The sequence below is a fragment of the Electrophorus electricus genome, chromosome 26, assembly GCF_041902795.1.
Source record: "Electrophorus electricus isolate QZ-2024a chromosome 26, ASM4190279v1, whole genome shotgun sequence".
Classification (NCBI taxonomy): domain Eukaryota; kingdom Metazoa; phylum Chordata; class Actinopteri; order Gymnotiformes; family Gymnotidae; genus Electrophorus; species Electrophorus electricus.
In genome coordinates this window covers 10,138,092-10,147,440 of record NC_137522.1, presented here as the reverse complement: position 1 = coordinate 10,147,440, position 9,349 = coordinate 10,138,092, and positions in this window count along the sequence as shown.

Below are 9,349 nucleotides of genomic sequence, written 5' to 3'. Positions count from 1 at the left end.
GCTCCCTGAAGACCAAGACAGAGAGACTGAAGAGGAGCTTCTTCCCACTGGCCATTCAGGCCCTGAATCAGGGAAACTGATAAACCACCATGTAACATAACTGTATAACTATATATATATATATATATATATATATATATATATATATATATATATATATATATATATATATATTCAATTACCTTGTAACACAACAACTGTAAATATGTTATTCTATGAAATGGATCTGTACATTCTGTAGATTGTGTACATATATACACAACCATATACATTGTACACTGTGTATATAATCATAATATACATATATTGTACATACATAGAATATATATATTTCTGTTTGCATATATATATATTTCACATATATAGAATATCTATATTTATCTTGCATATATATATTTCACATATATAGAATATATATATTTCTGTTTGCATATATATATATATTTCACATATATAGAATATCTATATTTATCTTGCATATATATATTTCACATATATAGAATATATATATTTCTGTTTGCATATATATATATATTTCACATATATAGAATATCTATATTTCTGTTTGCATATATATATATTTCACATATATAGAATATCTATATTTCTCTATGCACCCCTTTTTTTTCCTCAGTTTGGACAGAGCACTCTCAACCATTTCACTGCGAGTTATACTGTGTATGACTATGTATGTGACAAATAAACCAAACTTGAACTTGAATATATAAAACAATGCTCATATTTTTGTCTTTATTTTGTGTAGAATTCACTTCAAAGTAACCCAAAAAACATTAAAGAACAACAGTAAATTGGAATCATCAGGAAAACCTGATAGCCTGGGATTCAACTGTTGGCTGTCATGGAAGATTATCCTGTGATTAGCTAGCAATTTTAATTGTCTTTGCAACAGAAAAATAAAATAAAATCTTCATTCTCTGACTGCATTTATTTTGATTGGCAATAAAGTGAGTTATTCTTTTTAGGATACCAGTTATGTAAACTGTGTCACTGTTTTTAATCAAATGAGACATTGTACTAAGGCACTGCAAGCAATGCTGAACTGAGTCCGAGTTTCCTGTATTTTTAGCATGTTATTTTTACAGACCCAGGGAGCCTAAAAGTTTATAAAAGCTTTTTTTTCCACTCAGCAGTCAGAAAGTTGATGCCCCTCCCACACAGTCTGTGTTCCCACTTCCTAACCCTTCTTGGTGTCTGAACAACATGGTTAGCTACTGAGAAAATGTTATCAAGCCTTCACTAAAATTACAGTGTGATTTGTACCTTTTGGATGGTCTTTATAATTTATAAGGTTCAAAATAATCCTGCCCAAAAGTACCTAAGTGACCACATTGCTCAATATGAGCCACTGTGAATGCTATGATCTCATGGCACAGGCTCCAAAGTAGCACCTAGAATTATAATAACTGCAGCAGGGCCACACTTTTTCTATAAAGCTCAGCACTGAAATAACCTCACTGTAAATGTGCAAGACAAACTTAATCTTTAAATCCAGATTAAAACCCTACCTGTTTAGTCAAACCTTTAGTAAGATTAAAGCATGCTTATTACTTAATCTTTGGTTAGATAAATGTGTACATACTATTTTTATGCATGCTTAATGATTGGTTATGTCCATCTGATATGTAACTCTACTGAGTTGTTTGATTGGATGCTGATGCAAGGCTGTGGCATGCCATTTCTAATCACTCCTTTGTCACTCCAGATGTTGTAACATCAGCATTTGGTGCACCTTGTTAACACCAGGACATGTCCTTGCTGGCAAAATAATATCTATATGTATCATGCCGATAGTAGCACACGTAATACACATATTTAATTGTCTGTCAGACAAGCTGTATTTTGTCCCTGATGACTGATTGGATTCTCCTCGTAGACTGGAGCAGGTGTTGAGCTTCCCCCACCTGGACTACAGATACAGGGTCTTCCGCACCTGGACTACAGATGCAGGGTCTCCCAAACCTGGACTACAGATACAGGATCTCCCCCACCTAGACTACAGATGCAGAGTTACCTCCACCTGGACAGCAGATGCAGAGTTTCCCACACCTAGACAACAAATGAACTTCGTCAGCCTGGGCTACCTGACACATCTGACTTGATCCTATCCATCTTGACCCACTCGACCTGTCACTTAATTATTGTTGTGAACAATATTAATTTGTTATTTGTAAATAAGCAGAGTAAGACCACCTCTGTACCATAGGCTTCATATAGTATCATAGAGTACATGCTCAATGTGCTAGCTCATAATTATCTACACTATCAGACTTCATCAGACGTTTTTTGTCTATTTTAAAATTTGCATCTCTCTTTCCAATTATTTTTTGTATGTAGGTTTTGTATGCACAGTAATATCCAGTGTTGCAAAAAAGGAATCCATTTTCAATTCAATTCAAATTTATTTATATAGGGCTTTTAACAATAGACATTGTCTCAAAGCAGCTTTATAGCAACCAGGTCTAGGCCCCTAATGAGCCATCCAAAACCAACACTGGCAAGGAAAACCTCCTCAGGCATAAGCAAGAAACTGGAAGGATCAGACTCAAATGGGAGCCCATCCTCCTCTGAGTGGCACTGGATACTACTGTGCATACAAACAAAAATGATCATTTTAAATGAAAACAATAAATGGCATGAAATTGTAAACAGAAACAATAAATGGAAACTGAGAAGCAAAATTCAGTGAAAGGAAACCCAAAGGTAATGCTGGGGTAGTTATTTTGCAGTAAAGTCTATGTAAGCTCCAATAGTTCACCTGGTATGGCATGGTGCTAGAAATATCAAGGTCATGGGTTTGATTCTCAGGGAGCACATGTACTATTATACTGACAAATATGTATGTCATTTCTGATAAGAGCATTTGCTAAGTGCTATAAAGATAAAATGTCTATGGAGTTAGCTGGTTGTGTCTGATAGAAAAACCTAGCTGTAAACAAGGCTTAGCTGCTACTTGAACTATTGGCATCAGTATCCTCATTGGTATGGTGCAATCACTCTGATTCTCACTATTGAGCCATCATATTCAGCTCTGCTTGGATTTCATAACAAGCTGGGGTCTGTGACAGCAAGCTGTCAATCAAGCATGCCTAGTGGAATATTAGGACCACACCCAGTCCATTCACAGCTGGGTCTGTTGAGCCAGTTTATTTCTCTTTTTGAGTAGTGTTTTAACATATCTATGTTATATTCTTTTAATTACAAATTTGCTGAATGAATATGTATATATATCATGATACGGCCCCTCCTCCTAGACGCGTGTATGTGTGTGTATGTGTGTGTGTGTTTGTAGGACTACGCCCTCCCCACGTCTCACACCTGTTTCTCGTTCTCCGTCGTTACTATGTGTGTGTAAGGTCTGGTCTAATCATTAGATAGTGTTGTCGATGTTTAACCTATGATAGCCAGCGAGCTACGTTGTCTTTGTTGTGTGTTATAATAACATATGTTGCAACTCGTCCCCGCATCCTGCTCTGCCTTCTCAATGTTACAGAAACAGCAACTGCGGAAGGAGGCCTGAGATGAAAAGCAAAAAGAGGAAGAACAAGAAAGGGCACAAACACTCTCTCAGCCCTCGCAGAGAAACCCTCCATAGTCTTGGGCACACTTCATACTCCCACAACAGGGGAGAGTGCCACTGGAGGATTTTGTGGGGGTCCTACAGACCTACGTCGGACTACCGGGACTGGTACGTTGACGCTCGAGTACCCAAAGTTGGACTCAGCAAGGTCCTACTATCCCTATATGGACTAATGGGAGGGCTATGCGGATTATGGAGGGAGTAGGGAGAATAGTGACGTTAGTGTCCAGTTGGACGCGGAATTCGACTGTGTGGAGCATCCATCAAGGGAGGTGGAGGAGGTCCTCCATAAGGATTCTCCCTCTGTTATGAACACCGCATCAGCAGAGTCCAAGAGCAACGTGCCTCCGTCACCCAAGGCTCCGTCCAGGGTGTCCCGCTCTAGACCAGTAAGCTGCCCTATATGACTCACAGAGAGGCATCATCATCATCTCATCAGGACACTCCCTTACCTAAGAAAGCCCCAGAGCTTGTGCGCCTATGCCGAAGCCTCGTAGAGGCAAGGAGTAACCAGTGCCTGCCCCAGAGAGAGGCAAAACAGCTGGTGCACCTCCTGGCATGTTCGCGACAAAGCCAGAAAAGCTTCCGCCACCCGAACCGGCGGAGGGCAATTCCCCACAGGCCAGTCGGACTTCAACCCAGCTGATGACTGGGGGACAGGCTGGAGTTCCTGCTAGCTCCCCTGGACTTTTTCACTATCCGTCGTTTCATTTTGTGCGTGTACCTGTCCCTGTCACTGTACCTGTCCCTGTCACACTCAATGTACCGATCATTTTGTCCCCCTTTGTGTGTGTGCCCGTTCCCATTAGTGTGTCCGCCCCTGTGTCTGTCATCATCTTAGTCCCTGTCCTCCTCCCTGTTCGCGGCGGCCTGTATCGGGTCGCTCTGTCCTCCTGCCTCACCGTTTGGCGTTGGTCTCGAAGCCCAAGCCCGATAGACTGGCGCGCCAGGAGTTGCGCCATTGGGGAGGGGCTGTCAAGATACCGCCCCTCCTTCCAGACGCCTGTGTGTGTGTGTGTGCGTGTGTGTGTGTGTGCGTATATGTTCGTTTGTAGGGCTACACTCTCCCTGTGTCTCGCATCTGTTTCTCGTTCTCCATCATTACTGTGTGTGTATTTAAGGTCTCATCTAATTGTTAGTGTTGTCGATGTTTAACCTATGATAGCCTGTGAGATACGTCGTCTTTGTTGTGTGTTATAATAAATGTATGTTTCTGTGTTACGCAACTCATCCCCGCATCCTGCTCTGCCTCCTCAACGTTACAATATAATGTTATACCATACAAACATTTTTAATACTTCTAAATGGTAAAATGGTAAATTCATGAATATACATGACTGAAAGTAGAAAACACTTTAATAATCTGATTATATCTCCCTGAAAGCAATACCTTACCTTTTTGCAGCGATGTTATGTATCTAAACATAAAAAGAAGGAAACAAAAATGTCATGTAAAAACAAAAATTTAAAAAATTATGTATCTTGTCTGGTTAAGTATTTTTAATACTTACAATTAACACTTACATTTTTGACAAGTGTATTTGTTCTGATGTCATTGTAATTATTTGTTGCTGTAGAGTAGAGGTGCCCAAGTATAGTCCAGGTGGTCTACCACACTGGATCGTTTAGTTGCAACTGTAATCTAACACACCTGATCCAGTTAAGTTCCTTCTGCAGCATTAATATTAGTGCCAGGTGTGTTAGATTAGGGTTGGAACTAAACTTTGCAGGGTAACAGAACTCCAGGACTGGACTAGGGCAGTAGAGTTTGTAGAGTTTGAGTCATAAAGATTCTCAGATTCATTATACTGTAGACACTATCTAACATTTATCGACTTTGACCTGTTGTTTTGCCATCATATTCGTGTGCACACCCCATGAGCCACTGTAGGACAGGCTCACTCACTTCATGACCCTTCACCTGGAGAGATCCCAAATGAAGGACAAAAACTGTATATTGTGATTGTGCCAGTAGTGTGAGCAACTCAGTTCTACAGAAACAAGAAAAAAGCAAATTAATAAAAAATTGAGGAAGGATTAGTTGGGCAGATGTGAGCAGGATGCAGTGCTTGTTCTTTAAAAAGAGCTGAAGGTTTGTAGTAGATCCCATGTTCTCAACTTCTCTCACAGATCCCAAAATGTTTTTTTTATCACTTGAAAATTGGCCCAAAAATTGTGCACTCTGACTTTTTTCATGGAATTTGTCGGAATTATTCAAACCAGTTTCAACTGCCTTGGTACACTTCAAGACCACCTTTTTTCTGCTGAACTCTCTGCTCTCCCAATTTTCCACCACAACCGACTTTTATACACACACACACACACACACACACACACACACACTTGGACTCCACATTGTTTACAAAACCTTGTCCATGTACCTTGCACTTTAATTCACATCCTCATTTCTAGGGACTAACATTCATCCCACTGTGTTATTGGCATATCCAGTAAGATGGAATTTTAGGATCATGTCCATTGTCAGAATAACCTCCTGTCTTTGAAAGGATGCAGTGAAGCCTAATGTGAAACCCTGGTGAGGAGCCTATGTGTGACTCTGGATGAAGAGTGAAGGGTGCTTAAAATGCTATTATTAATAGGCATAAAAAAGTGTTCCTGAAGTGCCCCCAGAGGAAGAGGGACACATTTACCCTCCTAAGTGGAGACCATCCCTTGGGAGTGTAAATTTGTGATCTGGCTGCCATATCAGTGAGTTAGCTCTTTGATCTTCTGGCTAGAGCAAAATTTTACCACCTTGAAGACTTGAGAAGTGATGACCTAAGTGTGGTTAGATCCCTCACATGGAGCTCTTCTCTTTTGTCTTATTCTGTTTCCAATGTGCAATTTATTGCATTAATATTTCTTTTGATATCTCTGTGGATAAGGTTCTACCCTTTTATGGCATTACATTGATCACAGAATTACAATACCTCCATCAGTCCATGGATGACTGCTCTTCAGCACTGGTACAGTCAGCCTTCACTGACCTTAGAATGAAAGAGAAAGGGAGAACAGTCCCTTGCAGCTTGTAAGAGTTCCAATTAAGAGACTATGCCTTTGGTTAAAAAGTAAAAAGAGAGAGAGACAGACAGAGAGAAATAAATGGACTCTTTTCATCTTTAATTCATTAATGTGAAGCATGTGGCAGCTTCAGAGCTCGTTCTCTTTCAACCATTCACCAATTATAGATCTCTTTGCCGTCTGGCTTTTCAGAGGTGGCTATAAGGTGGCAATTTTTCCCCCCTTCTCTGCCTCCACATACTATGCTAACTTGTCCATAAAGCAACCATTACCACATGACATTTTAAGTTGGAAAGCTGAGCCTACTCACAGAGCATTACTAAGTGGATGAAAACATTTATGGGTCTGACTTTGACCTCATCTTGCCTTGTTTAACAGACTAGGCATAGACGCCACAAAATGGGGAGGCAAAAACATAGACGATAGTTACACTGACAAGAAGAAAGATCGAAGCAAGAGTCTTATTTTTATCAATTAATTCAAATTATTAATTAATATGTGCAAAGACAGAGTATCACCTATCAAGATTTTATGGTAGGAACACTGTCTCTTATCCACCTTGTTTACTGCAGCTCAATATTCAAAATTGCAATTTAATACAAAGATAATGGGCCAAGATTTATATTGTGACTCTAAGTGAAATTTTGTTCTTTTTTATTCTATTCTTTGACCGGTGTAGCTGCGTCGTAAAGCGTGTGTCTATGTGATTACAAGCTTTGTGTGCCATGTGCGTTGGCTTTGTTTTGGTTGTTTTTTGCTCTTACCTTGATCCAGCTACTTGTCATGCACCTCCTGAGTCTTGTTAGTAGCCCCTCCCAGCAATTGTCACTTCCATGAATGTATACAATACAGCTGATTGAGTTGGCAAAAGGCTACTAAGGTTGACACAGTAGTAATTCTTTTGGGAGGTGTTTTAGCAGCTTGCAAAACATGCACTTTATAATGAGTTACACAAAAACTGCATAAAACATTTGGCGAATGTTTGTGTCCTTTGACACTAGTAGCTATCTTATTTAATGAGTAAGTTAATTTACATTTACAGCATTTAGCAGATGTTTTATCCAAAGTGACTAACAATTCTGACCAAGTACAATGACTTTTTTAAATAAATAATGTGTAATTGGAAACATCATGGGTCATCTCTGCATCCTGCCTCAACTCCCATTACAGAAACACAGACCACTGAGGGATAGCCAAAGAAGAAGAAAGGGAAGAAGCAGTGTAACCACCCAAACCCAACCCATGTAGGGGAATCCTCCACCCTGGGGGCACACTCCCTGACAGCACAATGGGGCAGATCATCCCTGGAGGATTTTGCAGGGCCCTGGTGGTGGTCCAGGGCCGGACTCTGCAGAGTCCTACCTACCTTTGCTGGTCTACCGGGACCAGTTTACTACGACTACCAGTATCCAGGGTCGGACTCTGCAGGGTCCTACTTTCTCCCCATGGACTACTGGGATGGCTATGAGGATTACAGCAAAGGTGAGGAGTATGACGACTTCAGCCTCAGATCCAACATGGAATTCGACCGCTCCGGGGATCCACATGTAGAGCTGGAGTAGGCCTTCCATGAGGATCCCAATTTGGATTCAGAGACAGGGTCAGCAGACTCTCAAAGCGACAAGCCTCCAGCGCCTAAGGCGCCGCCCAAAGCATGCTGCTTGAGAGCCTGCGAGCCTCCCAGTATCACCTTTATAAAGGCACCATCATCAAAGGAGGCTCCCTCACCTGAGGCACACGGCAACTAGGCACCTGTGTGCCTACTTGTGCACCCAGGAGAAAGGGAAGTACCACCAATGCCCAATCCAGAGACAGGCAACTTATCTGGTGTGCTCTTCAGCTCATCAGCCCAAAAGGGCACATCCCCCAACAACCCCCTCCCCCACCCCCGGACTCGCTGGAACTCACTGCAACCAGAGGACTGACTAGTTCTCCTCTCAACCTCCCCAGACTCTTTTCCCCTCCTCTAAGTGACCCAATGTCTCACATTCCTGTTCCTGTCACTGTCCCTATCCTCGACACAGTTACCATGCCAGTCCCTTTGTCCCCTTTATGTCTGTTTCCCTTCCCCTTATTGTGCCTGTCCCTGTGTCTGTCATTGTCTTGATCCCTGTGTTCCTCACCTCTGTCCTGTTCACGCTGGCCCATGTCGGTTCGCTCAGTCCTCTGACCTTGCCATTTGGCCTTGGTTTGGGGGCCCAGACTCCTCCATATATTTGTGTGATGTCGTGTGTGTGTGTGTGTGTGTGTGTGTGTGTGTGTGTGTGTGTGTGTGTGTGTGTGTGTGTGTGTTCATGGCCATACCCCTCTCATGTATCACACCTGTTCCTTGTTTTCTATTGTTAATGTGTCCATTTAAGATTCTCTGTTGTCATTAGTCTTTGTCGGTATTTAACCCATGTAAGATGTACTTACTGCTAACTGTTGGTTGCCATTCTCAAAACCTGTTGTTTCTTGCATTTTTTTATGTTGTTCACGTTTATTGTTTTTCTTCCAGTGTTTTGGTTTCATTTTTGTGTGTCATATTTATTAAACATTTTCCGCATCATGGCTTATCTCTGAATCCTGCCTTGCCTGCTATTACGTTTTACATTTTTAAATTAATCTATGATCTTTGTGGTTAGTAAGAACATTTTTGTTAAAAATATTTGATTTAGTCATGTATATAATATGAGGGCCGGTTTACCTTGATTACCTTGATTACTGATAGCTTGTCTGGATCTCAACTAA